The following is a 26,238-nucleotide window of genomic DNA, read 5'->3' on the forward strand; positions in this document are numbered from 1 at the left end:
ATTGAAAAAGACACAGTAATAATCCCCCATTTTGATTGTGATTTTGCCTATTCTTTTCATTCTGTCAAGTATATTTCAAAGTTATGTACTGTTACCTTTCTTGAATTTTGATGTCTATATCTTTATAAAGGGTACACCTCATTATGATCATGAAAATTCCCTCTTTAATTCAATTCGTGTTCAGTTCAGTTCAGTTCAGTTGCTCAGTTGTGTCTGACTCTTTGCGACTCCATGGACTGCAGCACGCCAGGCCTCCCTGTCCATCACCAATTCCCAGAGTTTATCCAAACTCATGTCAATTGAGTCAGTGATGCCATCCAACAATCTCATCCTCTGTCATCCCCTTCTCCTTCTGCCCTCAATCTTTCTCAGCATCAGGGTCTTTTGAAATGAGTCAGCTCTTCACATCAGGTGGCCCAAATATTGGAGTTTCAGCTTCAACATCAGTCCTTCCAGTGAATACTCAGGACTGATCTCCTCTAGGATGGACTGGTTGGATCTCCTTGCAGTCCAAGGGACTCTCAAGAGTCTTCTCCAACACCACAGTTCAAAAACATCAATTCTCCATTGCTCAGCTTTCTTTACAGTCCAAATCTCACATCCATACATGACTACCAGAAAAACCATAGCTTTGACTGGATGAACCTTTGTTGGCAAAGTAATGTCTCTCCTTTTTAATATGCTGTCTAGGTTTGCCATAACATTCCTTCCAAGGAGCAAGCGTCTCTTAATTTCATGGCTGCAGTCATCATCTGCAGTGATTTTGGAGCCCCCCCAAATAAAGTTAGCCACTGTTTCCACTGTTTCCATATCCATTTTCCATGAAGTGATGGGACTGGATGCCATGATCTTAGTTTCCTGAATGTTGAGCTTTAAGCTGACTTTTTCATTCTCCTCTTTCACTTTCATCAAGAGGCTCTTTAGTTCTTCTTCTTTTTCTGCCATAAGGGTTGTGTCATCTGCATATCTGAGGTTATTGATACTTCTCCCAGCAATCTTGATTCCAGCTTTTGCTTCATCCAGCCCAGCATTTCTTATGATGTACTCTGAATATAAGTTAAATAAGCAGGATGACAATATACAGGCTTGATGCACTTTTTCCTATTTGGAACCAGTCTGTTGTTCCATGTCCAGTTCTAACTGTTGCTTCCTGACCTACATACAGGTTTCTCAAGAGGCAGCTCAGGTGGTCTGGTATTCCCATCCCTTTCAGAATTTTCCACAGTTTATTGTGATCAACACAGTCAAAGGTTTTGGCATAGTCAATAAAGCAGAAATAGATGTTTTCCTGGAACTCTCTTGCTTTCTCCATGATCCAACAGATGTTGGCAATTTGATCTCTGGTTCCTTTCCCTTTTCTAAAACCTGCTTGAACATCTGGAAGTTCACGGTTCATGTATTGCTGAAGCCTGGTTTGGAGAATTTTGAGCATTACTTTACTAGCATGTGAGATGAGTGCAATTGTGCGGGACTTTGAGCATTCTTTGGCATCGCCTTTCTTTGGGATTGGAATGAAAACTGACCTTTTCCAGTCCTGTGGCTACTGCTTAGTTTTCCAAATTTGCTGGCATATTGAGTGCAGCACTTCACAGCATCATCTTTCAGGATTTGAAAGAGCTCATCTGGAATTCCATCCCCTCCACTAGTTTTGTTCATAGTGATGCTTCTTAAGGCCCACTTGACTTCACATTCCAGGATGTCTGGCTCTAGGTGAGTGTGAGTGATCACACCATCATGATTATCTTGGTCAAGAAGATCTCTTTTGTACAGTACTTCTGTGTATTCTTGCCACCTCTTCTTAACATCTTCTGCTTCTGTTAGGTTCATACCATTTCTGTCTTTTATTTACCCAATCTTTGCTTGAAATGTTCCCTTGGTATCTCTAATTTTCTTGAAGAGATCTCTAGTCTTTCCCATTCTATTGTTTTCCTCTATTTATTGCACTGATTGCTGAGGAAGCCTTTCTTATCTTTCCTTGCTCTTCTTTTGAACTCTGCATTAAAATGGGTATATCTTTCCTTTTCTCCTTTGCTTTTCACTTCCCTTCCTTTCACAGCTATTTGTAAGGCCTCCGCAGACAGCCGTTTTGCTTTTTTGTATTTCTTTTTCTTGGGGATGGTCTTTATTTCTGTCTCCTGTACAGTGTCACGAACCTCCGTCCATAGTTCATCAGGCACTCTATCTATGAGATATAGCCCTTTAAATCTACTTCTCACTTCCACTGTATATAGTCATAAGGGATTTGATTTAGGTCATACCTGAATCGTCTAGTGTTCCCCCCTCCTTTTTTTTTCAATTTAAGTCTGAATTTGCAATAAGCAGTTAATTATCAGAGCCACCGTCAGCTCCTGGTCTGGTTACTGTATAGAGCTTCTCCATCTTTGGCTGCAAAGAATATAATCTATTGGATTTCAGTGTTGGCCATTTGGTGATGTCCATGAGTAGAGTCTTCTCTTGTGTTGTTGGAAGAGGGTGTTTGCTATGATCAGTGCGTTGTCTTGGCAAAACTCTATTAGCCTTTTCCCTGCTTCATTCTGTAATCCAAGGTCAAATTTGCCTGTTACTCCAGATGTTTCTTGACTTCATACTTTGGGATTCCAGTCCCTTATAAGGAAAAGGACATCTTTTTGGGGTGTTAGTTCTAAAAGGTCATGTAGGTCTTCATAGAACCATTCAACCTCAGCTTCTTCAGCATTACTGGTTGGGGCATAGACTTGCATTACCATGATATTGAATGGTTTGCCTTGGAGATGAACAGAGAGATCATTCTGTTGTTTTTGAGACTGTATCCAAGCACTGCATTTCAGACTCTTTTGTTGACTATGATGGTTACTCCATTTCTTCTAAGCGATTCCTGCCCACAGTAGTAGATATAATGGTCATATGAGTTAAATTCACCTATTCCAGTCCATTTTAGCTCACCGATTCCTAGAATGTCGACATTCACTGTTGCCATCTCCTGTTTGACCACTTCCAATTTCCCTTCATTCATGGACCTAACATTCCAGGTTCCTATGCAATATTGCTCTTTACACCAGTGGACCTTGCTTCTATCATCAGTCACATCCACAACTGGGTGTTGTTTTTGCCTTGGCTCCCTACCTTCATTCTTTCTGGAATTATTTCTTCAGTGATCTCCAGTAGCATATTGGGCACCTACTGACCTGGGGAGTTCATCTTTCAGTGTCCTACCTTTTTGCCTTTCATACCGTTCATGGGGTTTTCAAGGCAAGAATCCTGCAGTGGTTTGCCATTCCCTTCTCCAGTGGACCACATTTTGTCAGAACTCTCCACTGTGACCCATCTGTCTTGGTTGGCCCTACACGGCATGGCTTAGTTTCATTGAGTTAGATAAGGCTGTGGTCAATGTGATCAGGTTGGCTAGTTTTCTGTGATTGTGGTTTCAGTCTGTCTGCCCTCTGATGCCCTCTATCAGGACTACTGTCAATTAGTGTATCTTTTCTACTTTCTGGGACATCGATAAAGCTACTCCAGCTTTCTTACAGTTGGTACATTTTCCCCATCATTTTACTTTCGACATTTCTTTGTTTTCATAGCGTAAGGTGATTATTTTGCAAGTAACATTTGCATCAGTTGTGTTTTATCTTAATCCATTCACTGTAAATGCAATTACTGATATTGATGTGTTGGTATCTGCCATTTGCTTTTAATAGATCCACATGAATTATGTTCATTTTTCTCTCCTTTTTTCCCTCTTCCTTTAGTATTAAATAAATCTGTTATTATTTCAGATTTTCCTTTTTCCTTTTGATTTTCAGCAGCTTTATTAGGAGTGGGGGTTTTCATACTCTTTAGTTTATATTAAGTTTTCTCTTATTATATCTTCAAATATGACTTCTGTAGTTCTGCCTCTGTGTCTCTGTATCTCTTCTCCCTTTCCTACTCTTTATTTTCCTTCTCATCTCTCATCTTTATGACTCCTCTAAATCACTATATTCTAAGTTCTATCTAAAGTTTATTTGACTTATTCATTCACTTTTTAAACCTAGATATTTTATTTTAGGTTGGCAATGCTATTTTTACTTGTTTATGATTATTTGTTAACTTTTTCATCTTTTTCCCTGTATATTCTCCCCTTCTCTCTTTTCCCCTAAACACATTGGTCGTAGTTAAAATCCTTATGCATTTCTATTATGTGTGTCTCTGCATTCTCTTATCTCTTTTTTTCACTTTGGTCATTTTTCATGTTATTCTAGCTTGTCAAATGTCATGTTATTTTTTATTGAGTGCTATAAATTATATATGAAAAGTAAGATACTCCTGATACGTTTTCTAATACCTGAAAGGATTTATCCTTTGTTTTGCTAGGGAGATAGGGGGATGGGGTGTATATCACTCAAACATCTAAATATAACCTAAAACTGAGCTGTAATAAGTGTGGGTTGTCGTTTTGGTAGCACTCAGTCCACCTCTGATTTTTCTGTCTCTATGACAGGGACTTTCAGAGATTTCAGTTCAGAGCCTGAATTCTTTGGTAGCTCAGTACCCAAGAGAATGAGAAAGACTCTGCTTTCCAAGTCTTTTTGTATAGCTCTTTAGCTTCCTGCCCTTCACAGCTTATATACTGGGCAGATATTTGAGGAGAAAATGTGCTGTGTGAGAGAGGCTCTCAAGACTAATTTTGTCACTCCAGCACCAGGTAACTCCCAAATTATGCTGGCTTCCTGTCACAACAATAGTGCTCTGCTTGCCCAAGCCCAGATTCTGAATCATTAAATTATGCAATGAATCAGCAAATTCCGAGAGAAAAAGAAGCTATAGATCCTTGGGTAACATTGAAATAACCTCCACACTTTAGAATTTTAACATATTTAATCCATGTCAGTTCAACAAATGTTGAATACATTTACTGTTTCTTAAAGAACATTTTTCAGCTTTTTAAGCTGTATCCAGCAAGACCCAGCAAAACACATTGGCCTGCTGTGAACTCCTCCATTCTCCATGGAAGTGGAAAATTTTAGGTTTAATTCTCTACTTCATCATTTACTTAAAGGGTAACATCGATAAACATTCTTTAACCTTTCTTTACATCACTTTTATGTATAAAAGGAGAGGAGAATACAGTGAGCTTGTTAATGTTATTTGTTCAAGGGCTTGCAGAAATGTGACCTATTTCTGCTCATTGATAGAACTAGAAGGGTTCGCCGGTGGCTCAGCTGTAAAGAATCCACATGCAATGCAGGAGATGCTGGTTAGGTCGCTGAGTCAGGAAGAACCCCTGGAGGAGGGCGAGGCCACCCACTCCAGTATTCTTGCCTGGAGAATCCCGTGGGCAGAAGAGCCTGGTGGGCTACAGTTCATAGGGTCTTAAAGAGTTGAACATGACTGAATTGACTAAGCAAACATACACACTATTTCCCCCTGAAGATCACATAACTCCAAAATTTGAATAACAGAGATTCTTGACACAAAGTCCAAGGAGAGATTATATATTTTGGGGGAGAGGAAGCAACATTCTATGATTCCCAGTGGAATCTGACCAGTGTCGATGTTCCCTGACATCATCTCTCGTGCAAAGCTGTTCAGTCTACTCAAACAGATCACATTGTTTAAAAGTAAGTATCCAGATCTGAAGTCTGAAGCTCAGAACTGCAAATGAAATATTCTGGGGTAAACCAAGATATCACAGAATCCATTTGTTTTTCAGTTCTGAATGACTGTACCAGGAGGAAGGAGTCTAATGGTAGAGGATTCATGGCTGCTACCTAAGGCATCTGATAAGGCCAGCTCCTGACTCCATTCCCTTTAATTAACCCCTTTAACTCATAGGTCAATCGCATCAAAATGTGTGTGCTTTGAAAGGAATCCATCCCTCTGCCAGCTCATTCCTGTGACTCTGAACTCATTTAACTGCTCCTGGTAGAGAGACTAACATTTCCTATAAATCTTTCTCTGATGCTGTACAGAACTCAGATCAGAATGTTAACTCTGATAGGACCTTGCACCACCTGCTGTCTCAGACTACTCACTAGAGTGTTTTCAACTTAATATTTCCTGTTTTATTTTCTTCCCATTTTTCAACCTTATTATTCTCTTGCCACTGGTATAAAGTGTTATGCTCCGAGTCTGTATCTCCAAACCGACCGAGAGAGCAAGTCCACCACAGTATTGCAAACGCAAGAAGGGAGTTTGTTTATTCCTAGCACGCTAGGGCCCAAGTCTCATCCCACACAAGGGAATCTGACAAGAGCCCCGAACAAAGGAGTATGGCGGCTTATATACAGGCAGTTCTTTGTCTCAGTTACAGGAGTAGCTGGCGTTACATGATTGGCCAGGCAGGATGAGCGCATATCCTGTCTCTTTCTGGTAAACATGACTCAGGTCCTAGAGACCGTCGTTTGGTCCCTAACATAAAGAACTGGACCCAGCTGCAGCCCCAGTGCAACCACTCCATGTCTGAACTGGCAGCGTTCAGAGGAGAGCACTCCCTTCTGCTCAAGTGGGCATCCTACAGGACAGAAGACCTTTCTCAACCCTTGGTGTCATCACCCCATTGTCTCATTTCTCTCTGCTCAGACAGCAGACAGCTCCGCCTGGTGGACGGAGGTGGTCGCTGCTCTGGGAGAGTGGAGATCCTTGACCAGGGTTCCTCGGGCACCATCTGTGATGACAGCTGGGACCTGGACGATGCCCGCGTGGTGTGCAGGCAGCTGAGCTGTAGAGAAGCCCTGGATGCCACTCTCTTTTCTTCCTTCGGGACGGGATCAGGGCCCATCTGGCTGGATGAAGTGAACTGCAGAGGAGAGGAGTCCCAAGTGTGGAGGTGCCCTACCTGGGGATGGCAGCAACACAATTGCGATCATCGAGAAGATGCAGGAGTCATCTGCTCAGGTGTGGTCAGTTCTTTGTCCACCGGCTGAGAAAATGGGAAGTTCCAAGAAAGCTGGTGTCTGATCAGCAGGGCAATGGGAGATAGTGGGCTAGAGAGGACTGAGACACCTACCCATCCTCACTGAGTGCACTGTGGCTATGAGTGATGAGCTTCATCTACTTTTCTCTTATAAGTCTCTGCTATTCTTTTCTTCTCCAGTGGACTTACCTGATGCTAAAATAGCTTTATTCATTCTCCCAATTAAAATAAATCCTCATAATTTTTTTTCACAATTCACTTTTTGTAAAAGTGAAACATTTGCTAACTGCCACATACACATTCTCTTTGCACAGGGAGGCTATGTGAAGGAGGGAACAAAAATGAGGATGTACTTTCCTGGGTGGAGTTGTTTCTGTACAAACTATGTGAGACATTATTTTGCACTGGGCTAGTAGGAGTGGAGGTTACTCTTACTATAGGAGGATATCATTTACATATATAGAGATGATCCCTAAAGGGATAGCATTTAACAACTCAGAGATTCTTATGGATTTGTGGCAGATTGCAAGTTTCCTTTGCAAATTTATTTTTGTTTATTTATTTTTAATTTTTTTTTAAATTTTAAAATCTTTAATTCTTGCATGAGTTCCCAAAAATGAACCCCCCTCCCACCTCCCTCCCCATAACATCTCTCTAGGTCATCCCCATGCACCAGCCCCAAGCATGCTGTATCCTGCATCAGACATAGACTGGCGATTCGATTCTTACATCATAGTATACATCTAAGAATGCCATTCTCCCAAATCATCCCACCCTGTCCCTCTCCCTCTGAGTCCGAAAGTCTGTTATACACATCTGTGTCTTTTTTGCTGTCTTGCATACAGGGTCGTCATTGCCATCTTTCTAAATTCCATATATATGTGTTAGTATACTGTATTGGTATTTTTCTTTCTGGCTTACTTCACTCTGTATAATCGGCTCCAGTTTCATCCATCTCATCAGAACTGATTCAAATGAATTCTTTTTAACGACTGAGTAATACTCCATCATGTATATGTACCACAGCTTTCTTATCCACTCATCTGCTGATGGACATCTAGGTTGTTTCCATGTCCTGGCTATTATAAACAGTGCTGCGATGAATATTGGGGTACATGTGTCTCTTTCAATTCTGGTTTCCTCGGTGTGTATGCCCAGAAGTGGGATTGCTGGGTCATAAGGTAGTTCTATTTGCAATTTTTTAAAGGAATCTCCCCACTGTTCTCCATAGTGGCTGAACTAGTTTGCATTCCCACCAACAGTGTAGGAGGGTTCCCTTTTCTCCACACCCTCTCCAGCATTTATTGCTTGCAGATTTTTGGATCGCAGCCATTCTGACTGGTGTGAAGTGGTACCTCATTGTGGTTTTGATTTGTATTTCTCTAATAATGAGTGATGTTGAGCATCTTTTCATGTGTTTGTTAGCCATCCGTATGTCTTCTTTGGAGAAATGTCTATTTAGTTCTTTGGCCCATTTTTAGATTGGGTCATTTATTTTTCTGGAATTGAGCTGCATAAGTTGCTTGTATATTTTTGAGATTAGTTGTTTGTCAGTTGCTTCATTTGCTATGATTTTCTCCCATTCAGAAGGCTGTCTTTTCACCTTGCTTATATTTTCCTTTGTTGTGAAGAAGCTTTTAATTTTAATTAGGTCCCATTTGTTTATTTTTGCTTTTATTTCCAGAATTCTGGGAGGTGGATCATAGAGGATCCTGCTGTGATTTATGTCTGAGAGTGTTTTGCCTATGTTCTCCTCTAGGAGTTTTATAGTTTCTGGTCTTACATTTAGATCTTTAATCCATTTTGAGTTTATTTTTGGGTGCGGTGTTAGAAAGTGATCTAGTTTCATTCTTTTACAAGTGGTTGACCAGTTTTCCCAGCACCACTTGTTAAAGAGATTGTCTTTACTCCATTGTATATTCTTGCCTCCTTTGTCAAAGATAAGGTGTCCATATGTGTGTGGATTTATCTCTGGGCTTTCTATTTTGTTCCATTGATCTACATGTCTGTCTTTGTGCCAGTACCATACTGTTTTGATGACTGTGGCTTTGTAGTAGAGCCTGAAGTCAGGCAAGTTGATTCCTCCAGTTCCATTCTTCTTTCTCAAGATTGCTTTGGCTATTCGAGGTTTTTTGTATTTCCATACAAATCTTGAAATTATTTGTTCTAGTTCTGTGAAAAATATGGCTGGTAGCTTGATAGGGATTGCATTGAATTTGTATATTGCTTTGGGCAGTATACTCATTTTCACTATATTGATTCTTCCGATCCATGAACATACTATATTTCTCCATCTATTACTGTCCTCTTTGATTTCTTTCATCAGTGTTTTATAGTTTTCTATATATAGGTCTTTAGTTTCTTTAGGTAGATATATTCCTAAGTATTTTATTCATTTCGTTGCAAAGGTGAATGGAATTTTTTCCTTAATTTCTTTTTCTATTTTCTCATTATTAGTGTATAGGAATGCAAGGGATTTCTGTGTGTTGATTTTATATCCTGCAACTTTACTATATTCATTGATTGGCTCTAGTAATTTTCTGGTGGAGTCTTTAGGGTTTTCTATGTAGAGGATCATGTCATCTGCAAACAGTGAAAGTTTTACTTCTTCTTTTCCAATTTGGATTCCTTTTCTTTCTTTTTCTGCTCTGATGGCTGTGGCCAAAACTTCCAGAACTATGTTGAATAGTAGTGGTGAGAGTGGGCACCCCTTTCTTGTTCCTGACTTTAGGGGAAATGCTTTCAGTTTTTCACCATTGAGGATAATGTTTGCTGTGGGTTTGTCATATATAGCTTTTATTATGTTGAGGTATGTTCCTTCTATTCCTGCTTTCTGGAGAGTTTTTATCATAAATGGATGTTGAATTTTGTCAAAGGCCTTCTCAGCATCTATTGAGATAATTATATGGCTTTTATTTTTCAATTTGTTAATGTGGTGAATTACATTGATTGATTTGCGGATATTGAAGAATCCTTGCATCCCTGGGATAAAGCCCACTTGGTCATGGTGTATGATCTTTTTAATGTGTTGTTGGATTCTGATTGCTAGAATTTTGTTGAGGATTTTTGCATCTATGTTCATCAGTGATATTGGCCTGTAGTTTTCTTTTTTTGTGACATCTTTGTCAGGTTTTGGTATTAGGGTGATGGTGGCCTCATAGAATGAGTTTGGAAGTTTACCTTCCTCTGCAATTTTCTGGAAGAGTTTGAGGAGGATAGGTGTTAGCTCTTCTTGAAATTTTTGGTAGAATTCAGCTGTGAAGCCGTCTGGACCTGGGCTTTTGTTTGCTGGAAGATTTCTGATTACAGTTTCAATTTCCATGCTTGTGATGGGTCTGTTAAGATTTTCTATTTCTTCCTGGTTCAGTTTTGGAAAATTGTACTTTTCTAAGAATTTGTCCATTTCTTCCACGTTGTCCATTTTATTGGCATACAACTGCTGATAGTAGTCTCTTATGATCCTTTGTATTTCTGTGTTGTCTGTTGTGATCTCTCCATTTTCATTTCTAATTTTATTGATTTGATTTTTCTCTCTTTGCTTCTTGATGAGCCTGGCTAATGGTTTGTCAATTTTATTTATCCTTTCAAAGAACCAGCTTTTGGCTTTGTTGATTTTTGCTATGGTCTCTTTTGTTTCTTTTGCATTTATTTCTGCCCTAATTTTTAAGATTTCTTTCCTTCTACTAACTCTGGGGTTCTCCAGTTCTTCCTTTTCTAGTTGCTTTAGTTGTAGAGTTAGGTTATTTATTTGACTTTTTTCTTGTTTCTTGAGGTATGCCTGTATTGCTATGGACTTTCCTCTTAGCACTGCTTTTATAGTGTCCCACAGGTTTTGGGTTGTTGTGTTTTCATTTTCATTAGTTTCTATGCATATTTTGATTTCTTTTTTGATTTCTTCTGTGATTTGTTGGTTATTCAGAAGTGTGTTGTTCAACCTCCATATGTTGGAATTTTTAATAGTTTTTCTCCTGTAATTGAGATCTAATCTTAATGCATTATGGTCAGAAAAGATGCTTGGAATGATTTCGATTTTTTTGAATTTATCAAGTTTAGATTTATGGCCCAGGATGTGATCTATCCTGGAGAAGGTTCCATGAGCACTTGAAAAACAGGTGAAATTCATTGTTTTGGGGTGAAATGTCCTATAGATATCAATTAGGTCTAACTGATCTAATGTATCATTTAAAGTTTGCGTTTCTTTGTTAATTTTCTGTTTAGTTGACCTATCCATAGGTGTGAGTGGGGTATTAAAGTCTCCCACTATTATTGTGTTATTGTTGATTTCCCCTTTCATACTTGTTAGCATTTGTCTTACATATTGCTATGCTCCTATATTGGGTGCATATATATTTATAATTATTATATCTTCTTCTTGGATTGATCCTTTGATCATTATTTAGTGGCCTTCTTTGTCTCTTTTCACAGCCTTTGTTTTAAAGTCTATTTTATCGGATATGAGTATTGCCACTCCTGCTTTCTTTTGGTCTCTATTTGCGTGGTATATCTTTTTCCAGCCCTTCACTTTCAGTCTGTATGTGTCCCTTGTTTTGAGGTGGGTCTCTTGTAAGCAGCATATAGAGGGGTCTTGTTTTTGTATCCATTTGGCCAGTCTTTGCCTTTCGGTTGGGGCGTTCAACCCATTTACGTTTAAGGTAATTATAGATAAGTATGATCCTGTTACCATTTACTTTATTGTTTTGGGTTCGGGTTTATACACCCTTTTCGTGTTTCCTGTCTAGAGAATATCCTTTAGAATTTGTTAGAGAGCTGGTTTGGTGGTGCTGAATTCTCTCAGCTTTTGCTTGTCTGTAAAGCTTTTGATTTCTCCTTCGTATTTGAATGAGATCCTTGCTGGGTACAGTAATCTGGGCTGCAGGTTATTTTCTTTCATCACTTTAAGTATGTCTTGTCATTCCCTCCTGGCCTGAAGAGTTTCTATTGAAAGATCAGCTGTTATCCTTATGGGAATCCCCTTGTGTGTTATTTGTTGTTTTTCCCTTGCTGCTTTTAACATTTGTTCTTTGTGTTTGGTCTTTGTTAATTTGATTAATATGTGTCTTGGGGTGTTTTGCCTTGGGTTTATCCTATTTGGAGCTCTCTGTGTTTCTTGGACTTGGGTGATTATTTCCTTCCCCATTTTAGGGAAGTTTTCAACTATTATCTCCTCAAGGATTTTCTCATGATCTTTCTTTCTGTCTTCTTCTTCTGGGACTCCTATAATTCGAATGTTGGAGCGTTTTATATTGTCCTGGAGGTCTCTGAGATTGTCCTCATTTCTTTTAATTCGTTTTTCTTGTTTCCTCTCTGATTCATTTATTTCTACCATTCTATCTTCTATTTCACTAATCCTATCTTCTGCCTCCGTTATTCTACTATTTGTTGCCTCCAGAGTGTTTCTGATCTCATTTATTGCGTTATTCATTATATTTTGACTCTTTTTATTTCTTCTAGGTCCTTGTTAAACCTTTCTTGCATCTTCTCAATCCTTGTCTCTAGGCTATTTATCTGTGATTCCATTTTGATTTCAAGATTTTGGATCATTTTCACTATCAATATTCGGAATTCCTTCTCAGGTAGATTCCCTACTTCTTCCTCTTTTGTTTGGTTTGGTGGGCAACTCTCCTGTTCCTTTACCTGCTGATTATTCCTCTGTCTCTTCATCTTGGTTATATTGCTGCGTTTGGGGTGGCCTTTTTATATTCTGGTAATTTGTGGAGTTCTCTTTATTATGGAACTTCCTCAAGTGGGTGGGGTTCTATCAGTGGCTTGTCAAGGTTTCCTGGTTAGGGGGGCTTGTGTTGGAGTTCTGGTGGGTGGAGCTGGGTTTCTTCTCTCTGGAGTGCAGTGGAGTGACCAGTAATGGGTTATGAGACATCAAAGGTTTTGGAATAATTTTGAGCTTCCTGTATATTGAAGCTCAGGGGAGTGTTCCTGTGTGGCTGGAGGATTTGCGTGGTATGTCTTGTTTTGGAACTTGTTGGCCCTTGGGTGTAGCTTGGTTTCGGTGTAGGTATGAAGGCATTTGATGAGCTCCTATTGCTTCATGTTCCCTGAATTCAAGAGTTCTCTAATGTTTTCAGGCTTTGGATTTAAGCCTCCTGCTTCTGGTTTTCAGGTTTATTTTTATAGTAGCCTCTAGACTGCTCCATCTATACAGCACCGATGATAAAACATCTAGGTTAAAGATGAAAAGTTTCTCCACATTGAGGGACACTCAGAGAGGTTCAGTGAGTTACAAGGAGAAGAGAAGATGGAGGCGGTAGTTAGAGGTAACTAGAATAAGATGCGGTGAGATCAAAAGAGGAGAGAGCAAGCTAGCCAGTAGTCAATCCTTATGTGCGCTCTATAGTCTGGACCACTCAGAGGTATTTACGGAGTTATACGGGGAAGAGGAGAGGGAGGAAGTAGACTGAGGTGGCCAGGAGGATAAGAGAGAGGAATGAGAAGGAGAGAGACAAATCCTGCCAGAAACCAGTTCTTTAGGTGTTCTCCACCGTCTGGAACACACAGAGATTCACAGAGTTGGATAGAGAAGAGATGGGGGAGAAAAGAGACAGAGGCCACCTGGTGGAGAAAAAGGAGAGTCCAAAGGAGGAGAGAGTGGTCAAGCCAGTAATCTCGCTCTCAGGTAAACTTGGGTAGTGAAGTTTGGGTTTTTAAATGTACAAAATTGGCAACAAAAACCTAAGAGCAAAGATTAAAAATCTAGAGTAGAGGTTGGATTTTCAAAAATACAATATTAAAGAAAAGAAGCAGAAGGAAAAAGGAAGAAAGAAAAAAAAAGAGAAAAAAGAGAGAGAAAAAAAACAAGAATTATTAAAAAAAAAAAAAAACACCAACAACCATCCAAAGATTATATATGGTGTTTGCCTTAAAAAAAAAAAAAAAGTCTTTTTTTTTAATAGTAATAGTAGGTTATAGAAATAAAAATTAGAGGAGAAATAGAAGACTTAACAATTTTTAAAAAAGCTAGAAAAAAAAAAGAAATGATTTTAAAAATAGTAAAAATATATCTAGCCCTTCTCTGATGTTGTGGGCCATGTGGGATCACTTCCAAGGTGGTTCCCTCTGTTTAATTTCTTCTGTTTGCTGATTTTTTAGGCTCACTAGTTCAGTCGCGCTGTGGGGAAGGGAGATGCTGCAAACAAATAGCGCTGTCGTGTGCACACAGTGTCTCAGCCCCGCTTGACCTGTCCCTTCTCACGGTGCACAAACCGCTCCGGCTCTACGATGCTCAGCCGGGAACCATCTGGGGCCAGCCCTAGGCTGCGTGCACTTCCCTGGTCCAAGCCGCTCAGGTTCGGTGCTCAGGTAGCCCTCAGAGGCACAGATTCAGCTGGGACTGTGCTTTGTGCCCTTCCCAGGTCCGAGTAGCTCAGGAGTTTGGCGAGCGCGATCGCCGCGACTTGTCACCTTTTCTGCCGCTGCTGCTCAGCTTTCTGGGTGGACTGCTGGCGCCCCCCGTGAGGCAGACGGTGACTGTCCAGCACCCCCTGAAGTCTTAGCAAAGAAGCCTACTTGCAGTTAGGTAAGTAAAGTCTCTCCGAGTCTGCAATTGTCCCTTTCCAGTCCTTATGACTCTGGCTGCCTGTCCCCGGCAGGGGATGGTCTGCAGCCGGCTTATTCCATTTCGTCCTTTGTTCTGTGCTCGGTCCTGGCAGTGTCTTACGTTCGAGCTTTTCGCGTGGTAGCTATCCCACAGTCTGGTTTGCTAGCCCAAGTTAGATCGTTCTGCTTGCATGTGGGGCATTCCTGCCCGATTCTTACAAAGCACTGCAGCCCGCGCCTCCCGCGCTTCCCTGCCCTGCCCCCACTAGCTTGTGGCGGATGCAGGCGTCTGTGCTGCTTTTCCGCTGGGGGAGTTACTGTTGGGCTTGTAATCTGTTGGTTTTAATTATTTATTTATTTTTCCCTTCCTGTTATGTTGCCCTCTGTGTTTCCAAGGCTCGCCACAGACTCGGCAGGGAGAGTGTTTCCGGGTGTTTGGAAACCTCTCTTCTTAAAATTCCCTTCCCGGGATGGGCTTCCCTTCCTGGGATGGGCTTCCCTTCCTGGGACGGAGCTCCCTCCCCACCTCCTTTGTCTCTCTTTTCATCTTTTATATTTTTTCCTACCTGTTTTTGAAGACAATGGTCTGCTTTTCTGCTTGCTTGATGTCCTCTGCCAGCCTACAGAAGTTGTTTTGTGGAGTTTGCTCAGCGTTGAAATGTTCTTTTGAGGAATTTGTGAGGGAGAAGTTGGTCTTCCTGTCCTATTCCTCCGCCATCTTTGAAAGTCCTCTATCCTTTGCAAATTTAGAAGTAAATGTTCATAGTTCTTTGATGGTAGAACTAGAGAACTGTGAATGAAATGCTCTGAGTCATATATTCTTTCATTGTTACTAGAAAAGTCTCTCTCCCTAATTCTTCCTTTAAGATATCTGTATAAATGCAAACTTTGGAGGAACACTTAGCCATGCACTGGCAAGTCAAAGGTGGAGGTAATAAAACATGAATTTGTGTGTTTTATGATAAGAGATTATGTAGTTTATATTTAATGATTTCATTGATATAAGAGACTTGTGTTTGGGGGCTTATTTGGAGCAAGAGGACAAATGTAATTTTTGAAGAAGGTGGAACGGGTCTTATAGTAGCTGAGAGGAAGGGGAATGGCAGTGGGAGCTGATGAAGGCAACTGTGAGGTTCTCTGAGCAGCACTGAAGGTCCAGGTGTGGTGTGCAAGATGCTATGTGTGCCTAAGGACACAAGATGTCTACACAGCAAGAGACCAGACAAGGATAGATCTTTATTATATTTAATATCTTTACTCATTCACATCAGCCTTCTATTTCATAATGTTCTTGGAATTTCACACTTATTCTTCCATGTAAATTTTAAAATCAAGTAGAAAATAAAAAAGAAATAATATATCTCAGAAGTCTCTATCCTAATATATCCTAAGACTGTATTGATTATCCAGCACATATTTGAATATTTAATTTTTATCAGTGTATATAAAACAGAATACAAGAAATACTTCTCTCATTTTCTTTCTAAATTTTTAATCTCGTGGAGTTAATATAACAACATCAACAATCTCAGATATGCAGATGACATCACCCTAAATGGCAGAAAGTGAAGAGGAACTCTTGATGAAAGTGAAAGAGGATAGTTAAAAAGCTGCCTTGAAACTCAGCATTCAAAAAACTAAGATCATGGCATCCTTTCCCATTGCTTCATGGCAAACAGATGGTAAAAAAATGGAAACTGTGACAGACTTTATTTTCTTGGGCTGCAAAATCACTGTGGACAGTGACTGCAGTCATGAAATTAAAAGATGCTTGCTCCTTGGAAGAAAAGCTATGACAAACCTAGACAGTATATTAAAAAACAGCGACATTACTTTGAGACAAAGGTCCATCTAGTCAAAGCTATGGTTTTTTTCAGTAATTATGTATGGATGTGAGAGTTGGGCCATAAAGAAGTTTGAACACTGAAAAACTAATGCTATTGAACTGTAGTGTTAGAGAAGACTCTTGAGAGTCCCTTGGACTGCAAGGAGATCAAACCACTCAATCCTAAAGGAAATACAGCCCTGAATATTCACTGAAAGGAGTGATGCTGAAGCTGACGCTCCAATACTTTGGCCACCTGATATGAAGAACTGATTCACTGGAAAAGACCCTAATACTGGGAAAGATTAGAGGCTGGTGGAGAAGGGGACGACAAAAGATGAGATGGTTAGATTGCATCACTGACTCAATGGACATGAGTTTGAACAAACTCGGGGAGATACAGAAGGAGAGGGAAGCCTGTCGTTCTTCAGTCCATGGGGTAGCAAAGAGTCGGACATGACTGAGTGGCTGAGCAACAACAATAACAACAACCAGTTAAACAAAAATGGTTTATCTAGAATGTGTAGCCTGTGACCAAACTCCCAGTCAGTATAGATTAGGAGTCCTAACCTGGACCTCTCTGGGGAGATGGAAATGGATAAATAATAAAAGGCAAGCAGATCATCCTCTCTCTCATCATTCATGTATAAGTGGTCAAGCTAATCCTTCAATTCTTTAATTTCTGCAGTGTCTTTTCTGTTCTCTCCTGCTCTCTATGCTGCTGCTGCTGCTTCTGCTGCTGCTAAGTTGCTTCAGTCGTGTCCGACTCTGTGCGACTCTATAGACAGCAGCCCACAGGGCTCCGCCGTCCCTGGGATTCTCCAGGCAAGAACACTCGAGTGGGTTGCCATTGCCTTCTCTGCCTGCTCTCTATAGTAGCTTTTTATTGTTATGTTATTCTTTTTGAGGCTTCAAAGTTCACAAACTTGTGCAATCAGAGTCCTTCACCAGGACAAATTCCACCATGTACATAAATAATTATGAGCACACTCAAAAACCAGGAAAATTATTTAAAAAGTTGTTCTTTATGATGTTCAGGGTTTTTCCTATTGGATTAATTTTTCTCTGTCCAAAATAGGGTCCCTGAAGGATGAAATCATAATCATGAGTCTTTACTTCGGTTTGTCTCTCATACTCCATCCACTCCCTGTTTAACCTGCCACTCACTCCACCTCACTCCCTACAAAAGTTCTTTCCCTTTGGAGTCTCCTTTCCATCTATTTGTAGCTCTTAAGCTTGTTTTTTCTTTTCTGCATTGGGAAAAATGGGAAAGGGTAGCAGGGTTGTGTGGCAAATGGGAGGAGCACAGGGGATGGAATGTGTTAAAATCTTGTGGAACGAGTCTTTTTTCCCCCAAATCTTTCTGTTTCATTCCTATTGAGGCTTTTTCAGTTTAGAAATCTCTACAGTATATATTAAAAGATGCTTACTCCTTAGAAGGAAAGTTATGACCAACCTAGACAGCATATTATAAAGCAAAGATATTACTTTGCCAATAAATGTCCGTCTAGTCAAGGCTATGGTTTTTCCAGTGGTCATGTATGGATGTGAGAGTTGGACTGTGAAGAAATTAAGTGCCAAAGAATTGGTGCTTTTGAACTGTGGTGCTGGATAAGAATCTTGTGAGTCCCTTGAACTGCAAGGAAATCCAACCAGTCCATTCTAAAGGAGACCAGTCCTGGGTGTTCATTGGAAGGACTGATGCTGAGGCTGAAACTCCAATACTTTGGCCACCTCATGCAAAGAGTTGACTCGTTGTTAAAGACTCTGATGCTGGGAGGGATTGGGGGCAGGAGGAGAAGGGGACGACAGAGGATGAGATGGCTGAATGGTATCACTGATTCGATGCACATGAGTTTGGGTGAACTCCTGGAGTTGGTGATAGACAGGGAGGCCTGGCGTGCTGTGATGCATGGGGTCACAAAGACTCGGACACGGCTGATTGATTGAACTGAACTGAAAGTATATATGGGTTGTTTGCTGTCCACTCTCCTCCTCTCATTCTCCTTTTTTATAGCTTGCTGGCTTCTTATCTCAGAAATCCAAATAGGAAAGGCATATGCAGTTAGCATATAGATAAGGTTAGAATACATTAAGTTATCATTACTCTTTCACATTTGCTGAGAATCTCCTGTCTAGTATGAAGTAATCAACTAACTCAATAGTCTTGCATAATCCCACTGAGACCTCACTTTCTCCCAGGTGTTTTGATAAATCCTAGGTTTTCAAGAAATATGGCTAGGACAATTCCCTCCCTCTCCTATGACTCTCTGATCTTTTGTCATTTCTAAACTTACTTGGCTGTCTGGGGAGGCCTTACAAATAACTGTGAAATGAAGAGAAGTGAAAATCAAAGGAGAAAAGGAAAGATATAAGCATCTGAATACAGAGTTCCGAAGAATAGCAAGAAGAGGTAAGAAATCCTTCTTCAGCGATCAATGGAAAGAAATAGAGGAAAAGAACAGAATGGGAAAGACTAGAGATCTCTTCAAGAAAATTAGAGATACCAAGGGAATATTTCATGCAAAGATGGGCTCGATAAAGGACAGAAATGGTATGGACCTAACAGAAGCAGAAGATATTAAGAAGATATGGCAAGAATACACAGAAGAACTGTACAAAAAAGATCTTCACGACCCAGATAATCATGATGGTGTGATCATTCATCTAGACTCAGACATCCTGGAATGTGAAGTCAAGTGGGCCTTAGGAAGCATCACTACAAAAAAATCTAGTGGAGGTGATGGAATTTCAGTTGAGCTCTTTCAAATCCTGAGAGATGATGCTGTGAAGGTGCTGCACTCAATATGCCAGCAAATTTGGAAAACTCAGCAGTGGCCACAGGACTGGAAAAGGTCAGTTTTCATTCCAATCCCAAAGAAAGGCAATACCAAAGAATACTCAAACTACTGCACAATTGCACTCATCTCACATGCTAGTAAAGTAATGCTCAAAATTCTCCAAGCCAGGCTTCAGCAATATGTGAACTGTGAACTTCCAGAACAGAGATCAAATTACCAACATCCGCTGGATCATCAAAAAAGCAAGAGAGTTCCAGAAAAACATCTATTTCTGCTTTACTGACTATGCCAAAGCCTTTGACTGTGTGGATCACAATAAACTGTGGACAATTCTGAAAGAGATGGGAATACCAGATCACCGGACCTGCCTCTTGGGAAATCTGTATGCAGGTCAGGAAGTAACAGGTAGAACTGGACATGGAACAACAGACTGGTTCCAAATAGGAAAGGGAGTCCGTCAAGGGAGTCCTGCTTATTTAACTTACATTCAGAGTACATTATGAGAAACTCTGGACTGGAAGAAACACAAGCTGAAATCAAGATTGCTGGGAGAAATATCAATAACCTCAGATATGCAGATGACGCCACCCTTATGGCAGAAGTGAAGAGGAACTGAAAAGCCTCTTGATGAAAGTGAAAGAGGAGAGTGAAAAAGTTGGCTTAAAGCTCAACATTCAGAAAACGAAGATCATGGCATCTGGCCCCATCACTTCATGGCAAATAGATGGGGAAACAGTGGAAATAGTGTCAGACTTAATTTTTTTGGGCTCCAAAATCACTGCAGATGGTGACTGCAGCCATGGAATTAAAAGACACTTACTCCTTGGAAGAAAAGTTATGACCAACCTAGATAGCATATTCAAAAGCAAAGACATTTTTGCCGACTAAGGTCCGTCTAGTCAAGGCTATGGTTTTTCCTGTGGTCATGTATGGATGTGAGAATTGGACTGTGAAGAAGGCTGAGCGCAGAAGAATGGATGCTTTTGAACCATGGTGTTGGAGAAGACTCTTGAGAGTCCCTTGGACTGCAAGGAGATCCAACCAGTCCATTCTGAAGGAGATTAGCCCTGCGCTTTCTTTGGAAGGAATGATGCTAAAGCTGAAACTCCAGTCCTTTGGCCACCTCATGCGAAAAGTTGACTCATTGGAAAAGACTCTGATGCTGGGAGGGATTGAGGGCAGGAGTAGAAGGGGACGACAGAGGATGAGATGGCTGGATGGCATCACTGACTCTGTGGACGTGAGTCTGAGTGAACTCTGGGAGTTGGTGATGAACAGGGAGGCCTGGCGTGCTGCAATTCATGGGGTGGCAAAGAGTCAGACACGACTGAGTGACTGAACTGAAGTGAACTGAACTGAAATTTACCTGCGGACAACTTCTTTCACAATTAGATTATAATACCTGCACTCAGATCTAGCCCGTCTGATTTTCCCTGTCCTCAGTGACTTGAATATTGGCTCTGAGAAAAAACTGGCCAGAATTTTAGCCCCAGGAATCTCAGGATGGTCCTCTAAACTTCTAAACTTCTCTGGCTCTGAGGCCTCTAACCTCTTAAATCCCATGGACATTTTTCACTCTCAGTGCAGCTCTCTACCCACGTTTGAATGTTTACCAAGGTGCAGTTTCTCTGGCACTGTAGTTTCCAGGCTCCCAGATAGGAATTTACATTTGTAATCAAAATGTGTATTCTCAGGATTCAGCCATTCCGAACTGATTCTTCAATCCTTCTGGATACCTCTTCAGAAACTTGCTCATGAAAATGCAGTTTGACAACGACAGTCAAATTCTCTTTTCTTATCCCCTCTTATTCCACTGCTGGAAAAAAAGCTTTCCCACCATTGCCTGTGAGATGTTGTCTGCAATTGTCCAGCCAGGTTCATGAACACTCACTGGGTTTGTTGTTCTTTGTTTCTCAGGATTTGTGCGTCTGGTTGGAGGGGATGGACCCTGCTCAGGGCGAGTAGAAGTACGTTCTGGAGAAGCCTGGACCCCAGTGTCTGATGGGAACTTCACACTCCCCACTGCCCAGGTCATCTGTGCAGAGCTGGGGTGTGGCAAGGCTGTGTCTATCCTGGGACATGTGCCCATCAGAGAGCCCGATCACCGAGTCTGGGCTGAAGAGTTCAGGTGTGATGGGGAGGAGCCTAAGCTCTGGTCATGCCCCAGAGTGCCCTGTCCAGGGGGCAAGTGTCACCACAGTGGAGCTGTTCAAGTTGTCTGTTCAGGTGAGATGCATATCAGGACTTAACCTCCGTGTACAATCAGGTCAAGCTAAAAAAGAAATCAGATTTTGCTGAAATCCTGTCTTTTTCTATCAGTGTACACAGATGTCCGGCTCATGACGAATGGCACCTCTCAATGTGAGGGGCAGGTGGAGATGAATATTTCTGGACAATGGAGAGCTCTGTGTGCCTCCCACTGGAGTCTGGCCAATGCCAATGTTGTCTGTCGTCAGCTCGGCTGTGGAGTCGCCATCTCCACCCCAAATGGAGCAGAAGGCAGTCATCAACTCTGGAAAGCCCGATTTCACTGCTCAGGGACTGAGTCCTTCCTATGGAAATGCCCCGTGATTGCCCTGGGTGTTCCTGACTGTTCCCATGGCAACACAGCCTCTGTGATCTGCTCAGGTAAGACAGGGTAGGGCTACTGTACTTAGGAAACTCCTGGGGTGAAATGTCCCCAGAGCAGAGAGTAAGGGAAAACAGGCTTTGAAAGGAAGATATTCTGTAATGAAATTGTGGAACTCAGGTTTCCTCTCCTTATTACTCAAGAATCCAACACTGAGAGACAAGCGTGGGGTAAATTTAAAGATAGCATTATTGAGAAAACCAGCAGTTCTGAGGAGACAGAGGAGTAATGTACCAAAGAACCAGCTCCCCCTTGCTGATCAGGGATAAGAGTTTTTAAACGGGAATTTCAGGAGTGCACAGGTGGAGGTAGGGGACAGGTTACTTGAAGAATAGCACAGCTAGCTCCGACAATCATCTTGGAATAGGTCTGATCAGTGTCACCTTTATTGTTTGAAATGTTGTTAATCACCAGTTCTAGTGCTGGTCTGTTCCCACTTTCTTGCGGCTGATTCTTGGAATTGTGTAAGGTGACGATTATGGGCTTCCCTGTTGGTGCAGATGGTAAAGAACCTGCCTGCAGTGCAAGAGTCTCAGGCTTGATCCTGGGTTGGGAAGATCCCCTGGAGAAGGAAATGGCATCGCACTAGTCTGGGCATCATGTAATTTACTTCTACTACATGGTTGGGATTTCAGCATCTGCAAAACAGCTCAAAGGATATGGCTCAGAATGTTAGCTATAGCCATGAGGAGGAACTAAAAATCCTTGACTTTGTTTAGGGTTAAACTATTATTATTTTGTCCTATTTGACTGTTTTCCTTTGTTTCTGAAATTTTTTCATTTCTGTGATTAAATTTATTCTTTGGCTAAAGTTTTTCTACAGACAGAAGCAGGTGGAGGACATGAAGGTGGTCTGTCCTGAGAAGGCTCCGTAAGGTCCTGCTCCATAGCATTCTCATTGTTCACTCATTTTTTCAGGGGAAAGAAGTGCTAAGAAATGCTAAGAAGTGCTATGTCAGGGAAAGAAATACTTGGATGAATAATATTTTTATGAAACATTATTATTTAAGGATAATAATAGAGAACAAAGTACAAACAATAAGTGTACCCCTAGGTCATGTTCCCCAGCCCAGATCTACACAGAGAGCATTCCCAGCACCACAGGATCACTGTTGCCTCCCAATAGCCGCGTCCTCCTCCTCTCCAGGGAAGCCTGCTTACCTAAGCCTTGTACTGCCATAGAGTATTTTCTCAGTTTTTGAACTTTATGTAAAACCATACAGAATGTTTTCTTTCGTGTCTAATTTTTTTTTATTTCAAACTGTGTTTGAAATTCACTCATGATGTTGTTTATGGCAACACTGTATTCATTCTTATTACTATAGAGTATTCCTTTGAATGATCACATGACCATGCATTGATCCATTCGACTTGCGGCAGACATTTGAGTTTGTTGCCAGGTCTTGACCATTACAAATACAATGGTGCAAATTACCATGATGATGAATTTTGGAACAAATATTTATTATGTCTTTTGTGTGTTTAATTCTGTCTGATATTTTCATTTTCTTAATGGTATGGTGTACTTCAATGAGCCCAGTTACTCATCTTAAGTTAATTCATTCACCTTTTTTACTGTACATGTAGCGCTCCTTCAGTCAGTCAGTTTGGTTCAGTCACTCAGTCATGTCTGTCTCTTTGCAACCCCATGGACCGCAGCACATCAAGCTTCCCTGTCCTCCCTCATCTCCCGCAGCTTGCTCAAACTCATACCAATTGAGTTGGTGATACCACCCAATCATGTCATCCTCTGTCATCTCCTTCTCCTCCTGCCTTCAGTATTTTTCAGCTTCGGGGTCTTTTCCAATAAGTCAATTCTCCCCATCATGTGGCCAAAGTATTAGAGCTTCAACTTCAGCATCAGCCCTTCCAATGAATATTCAGGACTGATTTCCTTTAGGATTGACTGAAGTCCAGGGGACTCTCAAAAGTCTTCTCCAACACCACAGCTCACAAGCATAAATTTTTCAGTCCTCAGCTTTCTTTATGGTCCAACTCTCACATCCATACATAACTACTGGAAAAACTATAGCTTTGTTGGACCTTTGTCAGCAAAGTAACGTCTCTGCTTTTTAATATGCTATCTAGGTTTGTCATAGCTTTTCTTCCAAGGAGTAAGCATCTTTTAATTTCATGGCTGCAGTCACCATTTGCAGTGATTTTGGAGTCCAAGAAAATAAAGTCTGTCACTGTTTCCATTGTTTCCCCATCTATTTGCAATGAAGTGATGGGACCAGATGCCATGATTTTCCTTTTCTGAATGCTGAGTTTTAAGCCAACATTTTCACTCACCTCTTTCACCTTCATCAAGAGGCTCTTTAGTTCCTCTTCACTTTCTGCCAGAAGGGTGGTGTCATCTACATATCTGAGGTTATTGATATGTCTCCCAGCAATCTTAACTCCAGCTTGTGCTTCATCCATCCCAGCATTTCACATGATGTGCTCTGCATAGAAGTTAAATAATCAGAGTGACAATATACAGGCTTGACATACTCCTGTCTCAGTTTTGAACCGGTCCATTGTTCCAGTCCATAGAACTCCTTAAATCCTTCTAGAAAGAACTTTGTCTACTCCAAAACCACAAAAATGTTCTCTGAGAGTATCTCACAGAAGTGTAATTACTTTTCTTTTGCATATGACTATACACTGCTTCCAGGATTGATAACTGTGTAGCGTAAGGGTCAAGTGTCATGTTTTCATATGGGCATCCAGTTGACTCAGAATCTTTTTCTGGAAGGCTGTTTCCTACTGCAGTGCCACCTTTGTGATAAACAAAAGGGCACATATGTCTGGGTACTTCTTCTAGACTCTCTATTCTGTTCCACTGTGTCATTTGTCTATCCTTGCACCTGTACCACATTTTCTTAATTATTGTAACTTTATAGTAAATCTTGAACCTTCCCTGGTGGCTCAGATAGTAAAGAATCTATCTGTAAGGCGGGAGACCTGGGTTTGATCCCTGGGTTGGGAAGATCCCCTAGAGAAGTGCATGGCAACCCACTCCAGTATTCTTGACTGGAGTGTCCCCATGGAGAGAGGAGCTTGGTGGGCTATAGTCTATGGGGTCACAAAGAATCAGACATGACTGAGTGACTAAGCACACATAGTAAGTCTGGGTAACTTTAATTTAAAGAAGTTATGTTGTTGCTATTCTTCCTAACTGCCTTGGTCATTCTTGGTTTTTGTATTTTGTATACATTTTTGAGCTGAAGCTCCATACTTTGCCATCTGATGTAAAGAGCTGACTCATTAGAGAAGACCCTGATGCTTAGAAACATTGAAGGCAGGAGGAGAAGAGGACAACAGAAGATGAGAGAGTTGGATGGCATCACTGACTCAATGGACATGAGTTTGGGTAAACTCTGGGAGTTGGTGATGGATAGGGAAGCCTGACGTGTTGCAGTCCATGGGATTGCAAAGAGTCAGACATGACTGAGTGACTGAACAACAACATAAATTTTGAATCATCCTGTCATGTTTCACACACAAAATAACCATCAGGGAATTTTATTGAGGTTAGCTTTAATCTGTATATAAATTTGAGAATGGTTTATTTTGACAACATTGAGTTTCCCAATTCATTGGCAAAATATATCCCCTCATTCAGTTACATCTTGAATTTATCTCAGATGTTTTGCGCATCTTTACCTAGGTTTTCTCTTAGGCATTTTATGGGTTAGACGTTACTAGTATTTCCTTTAGTGAAGGTTTTCTAGGAACGAATTCTCTCTGAACTTTATCTGGTTTCCCCAAATGTTAGGTTAGTATTTTGCTTTAATCCTTCTTTCTTTCTTTTCTCTCCCTCTCTCTCTCACTCTGATTTTCTCTCTCTTTCTCTGTCTTGCTCTAGCTTTCCCTCTCTCTCCTCCTTTGTCCCTCTCCTGCCCCATTTTCCCCCTGAGTATGTAAAATATTTCTGGATTAAGTTGCAGACAGGGTGCTCCATTATCCCTCTCCCTCCCCAACAACAACAACAACAACAAAATACTTCAGGGAATTTCCTTACATAACCACAGTTCAATCAAACCTTTAGAGATATCAGCCCCAGATCACATCTAAGTGCAACCACATGAGAGACCCCAAAGATAGAACTGCCAAGTTGAGTATTTTCCAAATTACTGACCAGGAAATTATGATAAAAAAAATTCCTTAAACTGCTATGTTTGGGGGGAAACTTTGTTATACAGTATTGTTAACCAGGCACTTACCATGAAACCAGCTTTTCTATATAGAGGAATATTTATCCTCTCATCTTCCATTTTACTATTTCTACTTTATATTGATCTAATGTGCTGATAGACTCATTCTCTAGTTCTTAATTTCAGCTGTTAACTTTTTCAGCTGTAGAATTTTCATTTGTTTTTGTTATAATTTCTCTGCCAAGACACACATCTTCTTAATTAATTATTTCAGGACTTTAATCATGGCTATTTAAATTCTCTGTCAGACTATAAAACTCTTAGAGGAAAACATAGGCAGAAGATTCTTTGACATAAATTGCAACAAGATCTTTTTTGACCAACCTTCTAGAGTAAAGAAAATAAAAACAAAAATAAACAAATAA

At 40.8% G+C, this 26,238-nt stretch overlaps 1 pseudogene; it reads left to right on the top strand.

The window, feature by feature from the left end:
• The window catches only part of LOC102185252, a 76,965-nt pseudogene that overhangs the window by 27,998 nt on the left and 22,729 nt on the right, over nucleotides 1-26,238 (top strand).

This window comes from Capra hircus, chromosome 5 (assembly GCF_001704415.2).
Source record: "Capra hircus breed San Clemente chromosome 5, ASM170441v1, whole genome shotgun sequence".
Taxonomy (NCBI): domain Eukaryota; kingdom Metazoa; phylum Chordata; class Mammalia; order Artiodactyla; family Bovidae; genus Capra; species Capra hircus.